At 42.2% G+C, this 14,170-nt stretch overlaps 1 pseudogene; it reads right to left on the bottom strand.

Annotated features, from left to right (window-relative positions):
* Positions 1-8,773: 8,773 nt before the first annotated feature.
* On the bottom strand, positions 8,774-9,976 carry Rpl32-ps14 (ribosomal protein L32, pseudogene 14; annotated as a pseudogene).
* Positions 9,977-14,170: the final 4,194 nt, after the last annotated feature.

Genomic DNA, 14,170 nt, shown 5'->3' with positions numbered 1-14,170 from the left:
AACAAAACAAAGAGAATGAAAGCACACAAACATAACCTCACATCCAAATATGAATATAACGGGAAGCAATAATCACTATTCCTTAATATCTCTCAATATCAATGGCCTCAACTCCCCAATAAAAAGACATAGATTAACAAACTGGATACGCAACGAGGACCCTGCATTCTGCTGCCTACAGGAAACACACCTCAGAGACAAAGACAGACACTACCTCAGAGTGAAAGGCTGGAAAACAACTTTCCAAGCAAATGGTCAGAAGAAGCAAGCTGGAGTAGCCGTTCTAATATCAAATAAAATCAATTTTCAATTAAAAGTCATCAAAAAAGATAAGGAAGGACACTTCATATTCATCAAAGGAAAAATCCACCAAGATGAACTCTCAATCCTAAATATCTATGCCCCAAATACAAGGGCACCTACATACGTAAAAGAAACCTTACTAAAGCTCAAAACACACATTGCACCTCACACAATAATAGTGGGAGATTTCAACACCCCACTCTCATCAATGGACAGATCATGGAAACAGAAATTAAACAGAGACGTAGACAGACTAAGAGAAGTCATGAACCAAATGGACTTAACGGATATTTATAGAACATTCTATCCTAAAGCAAAACGATATACCTTCTTCTCAGCTCCTCATGGTACTTTCTCCAAAATTGACCATATAATTGGTCAAAAAACGGGCCTCAACAGGTACAGAAAGATAGAAATAATCCCATGCGTGCTATCGGACCACCACGGCCTAAAACTGGTCTTCAATAACAATAAGGGAAGAATGCCCACATATACGTGGAAATTGAACAATGCTCTACTCAATGATAACCTGGTCAAGGAAGAAATAAAGAAAGAAATTAAAAACTTTTTAGAATTTAATGAAAATGAAGATACAACATACTCAAACTTATGGGACACAATGAAAGCTGTGCTAAGAGGAAAACTCATAGCGCTGAGTGCCTGCAGAAAGAAACAGGAAAGAGCATATGTCAGCAGCTTGACAGCACACCTAAAAGCTCTAGAACAAAAAGAAGCAAATACACCCAGGAGGAACAGAAGGCAGGAAATAATCAAACTCAGAGCTGAAATCAACCAAGTAGAAACAAAAAGGACCATAGAAAGAATCAACAGAACCAAAAGTTGGTTCTTTGAGAAAATCAACAAGATAGATAAACCCTTAGCCAGACTAACGAGAGGACACAGAGAGTGCATCCAAATTAACAAAATCAGAAATGAAAAGGGAGACATAACTACAGATTCGGAGGAAATTCAAAAAATCATCAGATCTTACTATAAAAACCTATATTCAACAAAATTTGAAAATCTTCAGGAAATGGACAATTTCCTAGACAGATACCAGGTATCGAAGTTAAATCAGGAACAGATAAACCAGTTAAACAACCCCATAACTCCTAAGGAAATAGAAGCAGTCATTAAAGGTCTCCCAACCAAAAAGAGCCCAGGTCCAGATGGTTTTAGTGCAGAATTCTATCAAACCTTCATAGAAGACCTCATACCAATATTATCCAAACTATTCCACAAAATTGAAACAGATGGAGCCCTACCGAATTCCTTCTACGAAGCCACAATTACTCTTATACCTAAACCACGCAAAGACACAACAAAGAAAGAGAACTTCAGACCAATTTCCCTTATGAATATCGATGCAAAAATACTCAATAAAATTCTGGCAAACCGAATTCAAGAGCACATCAAAACAATCATCCACCATGATCAAGTAGGCTTCATCCCAGGCATGCAGGGATGGTTTAATATACGGAAAACCATCAACGTGATCCATTATATAAACAAACTGAAAGAACAGAACCACATGATCATTTCATTAGATGCTGAGAAAGCATTTGACAAAATTCAACACCCCTTCATGATAAAAGTCCTGGAAAGAATAGGAATTCAAGGCCCATACCTAAACATAGTAAAAGCCATATACAGCAAACCAGTTGCTAACATTAAACTAAATGGAGAGAAACTTGAAGCAGTCCCACTAAAATCAGGGACTAGACAAGGCTGCCCACTCTCTCCCTACTTATTCAATATAGTTCTTGAAGTTCTAGCCAGAGCAATCAGACAACAAAAGGAGATCAAAGGGATACAGATCGGAAAAGAAGAGGTCAAAATATCACTATTTGCAGATGACATGATAGTATATTTAAGTGATCCCAAAAGTTCCACCAGAGAACTACTAAAGCTGATAAACAACTTCAGCAAAGTGGCTGGGTATAAAATTAACTCAAATAAATCAGTTGCCTTCCTCTATACAAAAGAGAAACAAGCCGAGAAAGAAATTAGGGAAACGACACCCTTCATAATAGACCCAAATAATATCAAGTACCTCGGTGTGACTTTAACCAAGCAAGTAAAAGATCTGTACAATAAGAACTTCAAGACACTGAGGAAAGAAATTGAAGAAGACCTCAGAAGATGGAAAGATCTCCCATGCTCATGGATTGGCAGGATTAATATAGTAAAAATGGCCATTTTACCAAAAGCAATCTACAGATTCAATGCAATCCCCATCAAAATACCAATCCATTTCTTCAAAGAGTTAGACAGAACAATTTGCAAATTCATCTGGAATAACAAAAAACCCAGGATAGCTAAAGCTATCCTCAACAATAAAAGGACTTCAGGGGGAATCACTATCCCTGAACTCAAGCAGTATTACAGAGCAATAGTGATAAAAACTGCATGGTATTGGTACAGAGACAGACAGATAGACCAGTGGAATAGAATTGAAGACCCAGAAATGAACCCACACACCTATGGGCACTTGATTTTTGACAAAGGAGCCAAAACCATCCAATGGAAAAAAGATAGCATTTTCAGCAAATGGTGCTGGTTCAACTGGAGGGCAACATGTAGAAGAATGCAGATCGATCCATGCTTATCACCCTGTACAAAGCTTAAGTCCAAGTGGATCAAGGACCTCCACATCAAACCAGACACACTCAAACTAATAGAAGAAAAACTAGGGAAGCATCTGGAACACATGGGCACTGGAAAAAATTTCCTGAACAAAACACCAATGGCTTATGCTCTAAGATCAAGAATCGACAAATGGGATCTCATAAAACTGCAAAGCTTCTGTGAGGCAAAGGACACTGTGGTTAGGACAAAACGGCAACCAACAGATTGGGAAAAGATCTTTACCAATCCTACAACAGATAGAGGCCTTATATCCAAAATATACAAAGAACTCAAGAAGTTAGACTGCAGGGAGACAAATAACCCTATTAAAAAATGGGGTTCAGAGCTAAACAAAGAATTCACAGCTGAGGAATGCCGAATGGCTGAGAAACACCTAAAGAAATGTTCAACATCTTTAGTCATAAGGGAAATGCAAATCAAAACAACCCTGAGATTTCACCTCACACCTGTTCGATTGGCTAAGATCAAAAACTCATGTGACAGCAGATGCTGGCGAGGATGTGGAGAAAGAGGAACACTCCTCCATTGTTGGTGGGGTTGCAGACTGGTAAAACCATTCTGGAAATCAGTCTGGAGGTTCCTCAGAAAATTGGACATTGAACTGCCTGAGGATCCAGCTATACCTCTCTTGGGCATATACCCAAAAGATGCCCCAACATATAAAAGAGACACGTGCTCCACTATGTTCATCGCAGCCTTATTTATAATAGCCAGAAAATGGAAAGAACCCAGATGCCCTTCAACAGAGGAATGGATACAGAAAATGTGGTACATCTACACAATGGAATATTACTCAGCTATCAAAAACAACGAGTTTATGAAATTCGTAGGCAAATGGTTGGAACTGGAAAATATCATCCTGAGTGAGCTAACCCAATCACAGAAAGACATACATGGTATGCACTCATTGATAAGTGGCTATTAGCCCAAATGCTTGAATTACCCTAGATCCCTAGAACAAACGAAACTCAAGACGGATGATCAAAATGTGAATGCTTCACTCCTTCTTTAAATGAGGAAAAAGAATACCCTTGGCAGGGAGGGGAGAGGCAAAGATTAAAACAGAGACTGAAGGAACACCCATTCAGAGCCTGCCCCACATGTGGCCTATACATATACAGCCACCCAATTAGACAAGATGGATGAAGCAAAGAAGTGCAGACCGACAGGAGCCGGATGTAGATCGCTCCTGAGAGACACAGCCAGAATACAGCAAATACAGAGGCGAATGCCAGCAGCAAACCACTGAACTGAGAATATTGAAGGAATCCCTATTGAATAGGTCCCCTATTGAAGGAATCAGAGAAAGAACTGGAAGAGCTTGAAGGGGCTCGAGACCCCAAAAGTACAACAATGCCAAGCAACCAGAGCTTCCAGAGACTAAGCCACTACCTAAAGACTATACATGGACTGACCCTGGACTCTGACCCCATAGGTAGCAATGAATATCCTAGTAAGAGCACCAGTGGAAGGGGAAGCCCTGGGTCCTGCTAAGACTGAACCCCCAGTGAACTAGACTATGGGGGGAGGGCGGCAATGGGGGGAGGGTTGGGAGGGGAACACCCATAAGGAAAGGGAGGGGGGAGGGGGATGTTTTCCCGGAACCCGGGAAAGGGAATAACACTCGAAATGTATATAAGAAATACTCAAGTTAATAAAAAAAAAAAAAAAGAATATGCTATGGGGTAAAAATCTTGAAATCATGATCATGTGGTATGGCCAGTTGAAGTTAAGGCAGCCCAGACAAAACATGGCCAGTCATATTGTGGGGTATTGACAGGTTAATAGAAATAATATCATAGAGGGCAGATATCTGTTTTTTTGTAGTGATGATTAATGTTTATCATAAATATAAAAGTTGTACGTCTTTTTTGTTGGAATTGAATGACCAAATGTGGGATAGACACTCCCCCACATAGACTAATACATTAAACTTGAAAATAAAAATTTAATGAAGAAAAAAAAAAAACTTGCTATAGACTTTATGTGTGTGTGGAAATGTTTGCATTTTTTTTTTTTTTTGGTTCTTTTTTTCGGAGCTGGGGACTGAACCCAGGGCCTTGCGCTTCCTAGGTAAGCGCTCTACCACTGAGCTAAATCCCCAGCCCCGAAATGTTTGCATTTGTGTGTGGGTTTTCTGCTTTGTTCTGTCGAGAGATTGGTTTCTGCTACATTCAGAAGAGAGTGATCTGTTTGTGTCTGTGTTTTCATCAAAGAGGAGTTTGGGGCTGTTAGCTCCAAGTCGCCGTTGAGAAACGGGGAATTTTACTGAAAACATAGATTTAGTTAGTATATAATACCTTTACATTAGGAACATCATTTTCAGCTTGACTACCTAGAACCACCTTGGAGACAAATCTTTGGGTGCGACTATGAAAGATGATCTATGTTCTGAGGTGGGAAGACTGAGGTGGGTAGACTGAGGGGAGCAATGACTGACAGGCAAAGTGGTCACCTCGGCATTGGGAGTACTTGAGTTTTAGCCCCTAAAACCTCAATTTAAAAAGTCAGGCATGATGGCATCCCCATACTAAGGCTGTGGAAACAGGACTGTCCCTGGCACTTGGCTGTCCAGCAAGTCCCTTGTCCCAAAAAACAGACCAAGAAATAAAAAAGAAAAACAGCAGATATTGACCTCTGGTTCACACACACGCACACACACACACACACACACACACACACACACACACACACACACACACCTACCTTCACATGCAAATAAAAGATAAGGAATATGTAATAAACTTATTTTTTTTCTATTCTTTTTTTCGGAGCTGGGAACGGAACCCAGGGCCTTGCGCTTGCTAGGCAAGCGCTCTACCACTGAGCCAAATCCCCAACCCCTAATAAACTTATTTTTAAAACTCAGTTTGATTTACACTTTCCTAAGGAATAACTCCCTGAGCTGAGACCCTGTGCAATTTGTGTTCTTTTCTGGGTTCATCTCAGGCTCCGCCTCTCCACACAGTGGCGTCACAGTCCTTTAAGTGTCTTTAAACATCCCAGCTTTGATGCCAACATTATGGCTTGAGCATCAAGTCCCTCACCTCTGTCACCTTCTCTGTGAGGTCATCAATTCTGTCTTGTGTTCCTTTTCATACTAAAGCACTTCCTAGCACACTGTGTGCTCCATGCGTTGCAGATGAATCTCCCAACTCTCAGAAAGCACAGGCACCATTCTTGAGTAGTGTCACCAAGATGGATGACACAGAGAACTGTAGTGATCAACCAGATGAGACGCTGCCGGTAGAGTGATGCAAACGATTTACCTGTTCACAGTGGTCCTTTCTTTTTTTTTTTTTTTCCGGAGCTGGGGACCGAACCCAGGGCCTTGCACTTGCTAGGCAAGCGCTCTACCACTGAGCTAAATCCCCAACCCCGAGGTCGTCCATTCTTAATGATGCCAAAGTTGAACTTATCAATTTGATTAGTACGTTAAATATACTTGACCTCTTCAAATGTCAAACGTAAAATCACACAGAGAACATGGAAAGGAATGAATGTCTTAGCAATTCTCTACTGGGTGAAAAAATCATTAATAAAAAGTATAGAGAAGGCCAGCATCATATATGGTGTCATGTATGGCATCATAATATGGTATCATGAATGGCACCATGTATGATATAATGTATGGCATCATATATGGCATTGTGTATGGCACCATGTATGGCGTCACATATGGCACCATGTATGGCATCATGTATAGCATCACATCGTTCTATTACTCCATCATCCAGTTTTGTCTCTTCCTCATCTAGCTATGTTGACTGTTGCCTAGCACTTCTCAGCCTTGTTTTCTCTTTTGGAAGAGAGATATTTAAAAGGGATAATTTCCAACACTCTTTACAATTCCTTGTCAATTTTAGGAGATGAAGCTGGGCCTCAATTGAAAATCTGATTATTCAGAGAATTCTTTCCCTTGCTCTGATTCAGTTAAAAGAGTGAACTGGTTTGTAATAAACCAAAAATACATTTTACAGCAGCCATCAGAAAAAGCACAGAATGGAGATAATCCCTCCTCCCCTCCCTGATGAAGCCAGCTACCAACACAACCTCCAGTTTCACTGCCAAGCCCTCTTACTCATCAAATATTTCGTACCCAAGCAATATCCATTCAGTCCCTGATTATACCGTGAAACCCGAGGACGTCCAAAAAACGACAAGGAAGCGATCGTGTTTTGTTCATCAAAACACTTTTCAAATTAAGCCATCACATCCTAAAATAGTGTTTTAGAGCCACCCATCAGGACGTCTTCCTGAAGGCACACAAATGTGCGATCCTTGTTTAGAAGTGGGGTGTCAAGTACTGCGCAGATACAAAAATGGCTAATAGCAGAGGCCTAACAAGACACCTGTCAATCGCCTTTTTTTAGCTTTCAATTCATACAAGTTGCCTGACACAAACATCATTTTGCTGACACTTCTGTGTGTGCTTGAGCAATGACACCATGTGGATGAAAATGGAGTTTTGGATATTTCCATCTACTTCTTAAAAGGACGTTTTAAGAATTACAGTATTAACCACAAATGAGAGCCTGCCTGGCCTTTCCAATGAAACACAGAAATAGCATGGTAAGCCCATCTGTGGAGAACCACCTCCCATTGCTACTGCAGCTAAATGGGGTGGAGGATTTCCTAGAAGAGCCCAGAAATAGAAACTGACATTTTCCTGGAACAAAAAACATCCCAGTAAAAGTCAGGAGATTATCTCGTTTAGGGATTTAAAAACCTCAGCTCCTACGGTTTATATGTATATTAGTTATGTTGAGGAGAAGAGACTCACCGGTGGCTAGGACCGATTTATAGGTGCTTTTCTTTTGAGAGGGAGGAAGATGGCTCAAGATGAGCATGACCCCAGGTCAAAACGAAAGAGGCATTTTTGTAGGGCTTCAACTTGACCCAAACAACCTAAATTAAACAAATCCTCCCAGTCTGCTGCAATCTCAGGACCGTGAAAAGGAGTAACTTACATGCCAGGAAATCATTCCCGTACATGAAAGTATGCTGCTTTGGAACATGCCTTGGTCTAACTATAGCCAATCCACACCCTGGAAGGTGAAATCAGCTACACGTGTATTCAAACTGTTCAAAGTGCGTTCTGCAGAGCCTAATTAGCATGCCGTTAGAATCTTCTTTCCAAATTTGGGTTCTGCGATTTGTAACGAACAAGAGTGGCATTTCCTTGCAAGAAAAAAAGTAGACACAGATGCATTAGATTCCCTTCGAAATGTTTAAACGGTGGTTCTAAGAAAGATGCAATACCCATTGATCTGAGATTTTTTAAAAATAGCCCCTTTAAGGATATGGTAGAGAAAAGGAACCAGTAGTTCTTTTTAAACCAAGTCTTCCTGCTTGTGTGTACGTGAGTGGTGGGAAGAGCTGAGACAAGCAACTGTCGCAGTATTGCTGGAGCTGGACGGCCTTCAACCTAGTGCATCCTCCTCATTTAACACCTGAGGTGACTCGCTGTTTATTGGCATTTATACTCTCTAAATATTTACATTTAGAAGCTTTATCCCATGTTTTGATACTCAAGTCTCAATGAGATTTGCCTCACTCTTAACCCAATGCCTCAAATGAGCAGAAATCACATGGTGCTAGAGAGATGGCTCTGTGGCTAAAAGCACTTGTTCTTTCAGAGGACCCAGGTTTGGTTCTCAGCACCCATGTGGTAGCTCACAACAATGGCGTGTGACTCCAGTTCCGGGGATTCTGACACCCATTCTGGTCTCCACGGACATTTGCATGCTCGTGGGGTACATATATACACTCAAGCCAACACAAGAACACATTTGATAAATACATCATTTTGGACAGTTTTTTATGGTTTTATTTGAACACAACACACGCACACAAGCTCTCCATTTTTTCCCCTGCTGAGTACCCTGGCGTTGGGATTGGTGACTCTGATGGCCAGCTGTGCTGCTCTTTCTACGATGGCTTTTCGGTTCTTAGAGGACACATTGTGAGCGATCTCAGCACAGTAAGATTTGTTGCACATCAGCTGCACTTCCAGCTCCTTGACATTGTGGACCAGAAACTTCCAGAAGCCCGTAGGCAATAGGTGCTTGGTTTTCTTGTTACTCCCATTAACCAATGTTGGGCATCAGGATCTGGCCCTTGTATCTTCTCCGCACCCAGTTGTCTATGCCTCTGGGTTTCCTCCAGTTTCGCCTAATTTTCACATATCTATCTGGTGCCTGATGAACTTCTTGGTCCTTTTTTTTGACAATCTTGGGCTTCGCCAGAGGTTAAAGGGCAGCTGCAATGTGGCAAAATAGATGGCTGTCACCTCGCAGGCAGCGCCGAGGAAGAAGGAAGGGGCAGCGGCACGCAAGACAAATAAATCATTTTTTATAAAAGAGCAATGTGGCCTGTTAAGTAACAGAGTGTACATTGTGTAGTTATTCTAACGTGGTATAGTAATGTAAATAAAGAAAATAAGTCAAATAAAAAGTCATGAGCTACATACGGCCTCTCTTTTTCTTCTTCTTCTTCTTCTTTTTTTTTTTTTTGTGCATAGAATACTGAGAAGCATTCAAACGTGATGTTATGGAAAAATCAGCATGATTAAAGAGCAGCAGAGCTTCCATGAGTAAACTAGGCAGGGAGCCCTCAGGCAGCCTCGCTTCGCTGTCAGACTGAGCTACTCACAAACCTGGTTCCCATTCTAGTCAGCCCTCATTTTCTAGTTCGCCAATACAGGATGTGCAAGAGCCAGGCACCGCTGTGAAGGCCTTCAGTACTAATTCACTCTTAAAAACAATCCTGTAACTAGGGCTGTCTCACTGAGCAGTGACACATGGGCTCACTCTCAGAAGCGTCCCCTGTTTGTGTGGTGCTCTCGCGCTGCCGCCTTAAAACCTGAGCAGGGGATCCCAATTTCCAATTTATTCAGATGTGAACTGAAGAGTTTAAAATGGTCTCACTGGTCCTCTCAAGGTTAGAACCTTTAACATCCCGCTTTTACAGCTGGAGATGCGGGAGCAAAGAGAAGCCAAGCAACTGCCTGATGCTTGACCATTGCGGGATCCAGGTTGCACCCTGAGCTTACTGCTATTTTTGACCACAGTATTTAATGGAAGCCACCGGCGCCCAACGCCTCTACAGTTGACTAAACGGAACGTTTGCTTCACTCCCTACTCCGGTCAATGCTTGTCAGAGGGGCAGGACCGTGGTGGATAAACAGAATGACATGTATTCATAAACAAGTAAGACTTGAAAAAAGAACTGCTTAGCTCAATGAAAGGTGAGAGGGGTTTTAAACGGGTCGTGGCAGGGGCTTAGCTATTTGAATGACAAGCTAAACAGGATACCTTTGGGGCTATTTCAGACACTGATCCCCAAATTAGAGCTTTTAGGAGTGGGATCTAGAGCCCTACATGGGGAAGACCAAGTTAGCTAGGAATAGAGAGGCCAGGGCCGAGGCGGGACACATCAAAGGAAGCACTCTGCCTTTTATAGACCTACAAGCAGCCCAGCCACCCTATTGTCCAATGGGAAGACATAAATCAAAGACTCACATCAGCTGAGGATCAGATACTGAAGAAAAGAGGGCTCTGAGTCAAGGGACAAGTCCCCTGTGGAGAGCAGCATATGGCCTCGGAGCTCTCAGAGAGTCTGGCCCAGGCCTTTCTACCTCACATTCTACCTAAAGTAAGCAATGATGTTTCTAAAGTCTACAAAGCAGAAGGATGGAATAGGGACAGCTCCATTAACCTAGGTCCTGACCCAGGGTATCTAGAAAGGAAAATCATCAGGATTATTCACTATCATTTTGGTTTTTTGTTTTTGTTTTTGTTTTTTCGGAGCTGGGGACTGAACCCAGGGCCTTGTGCTTCCTAGGCAAGCGCTCTACCACTGAGCTAAATCCCCAACCCCTTGTTTTTGTTTTTTTAAGACAATGTCTCGCTATTATTTAGCCCTGGCTGACCTTGGAACTCACATATAGACAAAGCTGTCCTCAAACTCACAGAGATCCAGCAGTCTCTGCTTTCCAAGTGCTGGACTTAAAGGTGTGTGCCATCCCACCTGCCCCCCTCCCAACTTATAATGAGCAAACCAATCTCTTATTGTATTTCCTGTGATGTAACTTCCAGAGGCGGGTTGATGAAACTGCCTCCCAGATTTGGCCCAAGGAAACCTATGAAAGCTACTGTTCTAAACCAAGCACGCTCCTTTGTCACACAGCTTACCTAGAACGACAGACCAGAGCCAAATGAGAAACGCTAAAGACACCCAGAAACTAGGAGCGATATAAGTGCTGGGTGGAACTGAGTGGTTTTAAAGAATCTCAAGAGTACTGTGCTTTTGCTGGGTCTACACTGGACAGGTCGAGTGTCCTTCAGAGCTGTCTTCACACGAGCAGTTCACTTTCTTTGACTACTAGAAGCCTCTGCTGCCAGAGTTAGCCTTGAGGTCTGTGGGCTGGTCAGGGTCTCTCTCTGTCCCGAGACTCCCACAGATAGCTAAGTCTCTGGTGGAAGTATTCCAAACACGTAGATAATAAAGAGCAAGCACAATACTGAGTTCTGCACAAGCAGAAGACCTATCTTTGTCATGCTAGAACTTCTAAACCTTAATCACTCTGCTGGAGGAAGGGTGATGGCTGCCACCCCAGACTGTGGGAGCTGCAATACTCAGGTTCTGACACAACAAACAGAAAAAGTTTGGTCTAGAGACTGATATACCAGCTGACCCCAGACTCAAGCTTAACAAACACCAGGGCTCTCTTAGTTAATGATGCCTATCCCCTAAGGCTGGGTTACTTGTGCACTTCATGGCTGAGCCAAGATTCCCGCCACCACACTTTTGAGGGCTGATGGAGTCCAGACCCCCTGTTCTCCACAATGTCCTCCAGGATGTCTGGTTCCAGGATGAATGATCATTCCCCATCCTCAGGCTCAGGGTAACTCAGTTTTTTTTTTCTTTTCTTTTTTTTTTCCGCAGCCGGGGACCAAACCCAGGGCCTTGCGCTTGCTGAGCTAAATCTCCAACCCCCGTAGCTCAGTTTTAAGCAATAAGTTTTCTTTGAGGGTGATGGCTGGTCACTGTCTTCAAGTCAAATTAAGTGACAGTAACGGGATTCCTCTTCACTGTTGACATGTCTGCTGGATAAATCAATCACTAAAATCAGTCACTGCACTTGAGGTTGGGGTTGGGGGCTGTACTGGCTGGTTTTGTGTGTCAACTTGACACAAGGTGGAGTTAGCACAGAGAAAGGAGCTTCCCTTGAGGAAGGACCTCCATGAGACCCAGCTGTAAGGCATTTTCTCAATTAGGGATCAAGGGTGGGAGGGCTTACTGTGGGTGGTACCATCCCTGGACTGGTGGTCTTGTGTTCTATAAGAAAGCAAACTGGGCAAGCCAGGGGAAGCAAGTCAGTAAGTAACATCCCTCCATGGCCTCTGCGTCAGCTCCTGCTTCCTGATCTGTTTGAATTCCAGTCCTGACTTCCTTTGGTGATGAACAGCAGTGTGGAAGTGTAAGCTGAATAAACCCTTTCCTCCCCGACTTGCTTCTTGGTCATGGCATTTTGTGCAGGAATACAAATTGTGTGTGGACTGCCACTCTCTTGTCATTGGGGCCACCTGGAAGCCATATGGTTACAACCTGTTCAGAACGGATTATTTCTCCTGATGCAGCACATTGTCTTTTTCTCCATTCTTTCCAGGTAGCCTATTGTTGCCTTTGTACATTTCCTTGAAGTTCGTCCTCCTTGCTACTTGAAATAGTAGATTCATCTCCTGACTTCCTTTCGTTGGGTCATATGGATGCAGCTTCCAGTCTGCCATCTTACCAGGAAATAGCAATGCAGTTTCGATTTGCATCTCCCTGATGGCTAAGAACGTTTGGTCATTGTTTTTTATAAATGGTTTTGGCCATTCCTGTTCCCTTTTTGAAACTCGTCTATTTAATTCATGTCTCCCTTTTGTTAACTGAAAATATGGGCTTAGGGTGCTTTTTTCTAATTCTCTATATATTCAATGTATTAATCTCCTATCGAGTATATATATGTTATTGTATATATGTATATGTTATTGACCAAGACTCTCCCAATCTTTAGACTCATCTCCCATCCATTGCTTCTCTTGCTGTACAAAAGCTTTAGTATTAGTCATCACATTTGTTAATACCAAGTATTATTTCTTGTGCTATTACAATCCTTTTCAAAACATCCTCTGCCTATGCCTGTCTCTTGAAGTCATTTTAGATAATTTAGTAATCCACCCCCATGAAGATGCATAGTTTCCAGTCATAGCTTAAACTCTTTAATCCATGACACTCAGGGATCATCTTTCATCCTTCTTTCCATAGCTGGAGCTGTGCTTGTTTCTAGGTTCTCTATTCAATCCCCTAAGTCTCTCTGTGTTTGGGGCTCTGTCATATGCGATGCTGTTACTATGGTTCTGTTATGCTTTGAGAGAGAGATCCATCTGTGTGTGAGCTCATGTGCATGGAGGCCAAAGGCTGATACTGAGTGTGTTTCTTAATCACTCTTAATTTTTAAATGGTCTTACATCTATTCATTTATTTTATGTTCTATCCATGTGTGTGCACGTGCACTCAAGTGCATGGATGTGCATTTGTGCATGATCCTTGTAACACAAATGGTGATCAGAGAACAGCTTTCAAGAGACAGTTCTCTCCTTCTTCAACCATTGGATTCCAGAGCTTGAACCCTTGTTATTAGGACTGTCAATAAGCATCTTAACTGATGGCCTTTAAGAATTCTTTCTTACCATTTATTTAGTGTGAGCACATATGTTTGTGTGGAAGTGCTCATGCCTTGGCACTCATGTGGACATCAGTTCTCTTTTTTCCACCATGTGCATCTCAGGGACTGAATTCAGGTATTCAGGCTTGCCTTTAACCACTGAACCATCTACAGACCTACACACACACACACACACACACACACACACACACACACACACACACACACATCTCTCATTCAACCTGAAGTTCGCCAATTCAGCTAGACTGACTGGCCAGGAGGCCTAGGTATCCTTTTGTTTCAACAGCCCCGGGTTACAGACACACACCACTGCTGCCAGTTTTTTTTTTCCTTAAAAATTTATTCATGAGAGAATTTCTTTTCCTTTTTTTTTTTTTTACTGCTATATTGTTCAGAGTAGCCTTCCAGACTAGCTTAGACTTTCATAGTCTTTTTTTTTTAATTTATTTAATACTTAATAATAATTCTTTGGTTTCCGGG

This window comes from Rattus norvegicus, chromosome 11 (assembly GCF_036323735.1).
Source record: "Rattus norvegicus strain BN/NHsdMcwi chromosome 11, GRCr8, whole genome shotgun sequence".
In the NCBI taxonomy this organism is placed as follows: Eukaryota; Metazoa; Chordata; class Mammalia; order Rodentia; family Muridae; genus Rattus; species Rattus norvegicus.
Note: the sequence above shows the minus strand (reverse complement) of the source record. Positions and strands in the feature narration are given on the sequence as shown.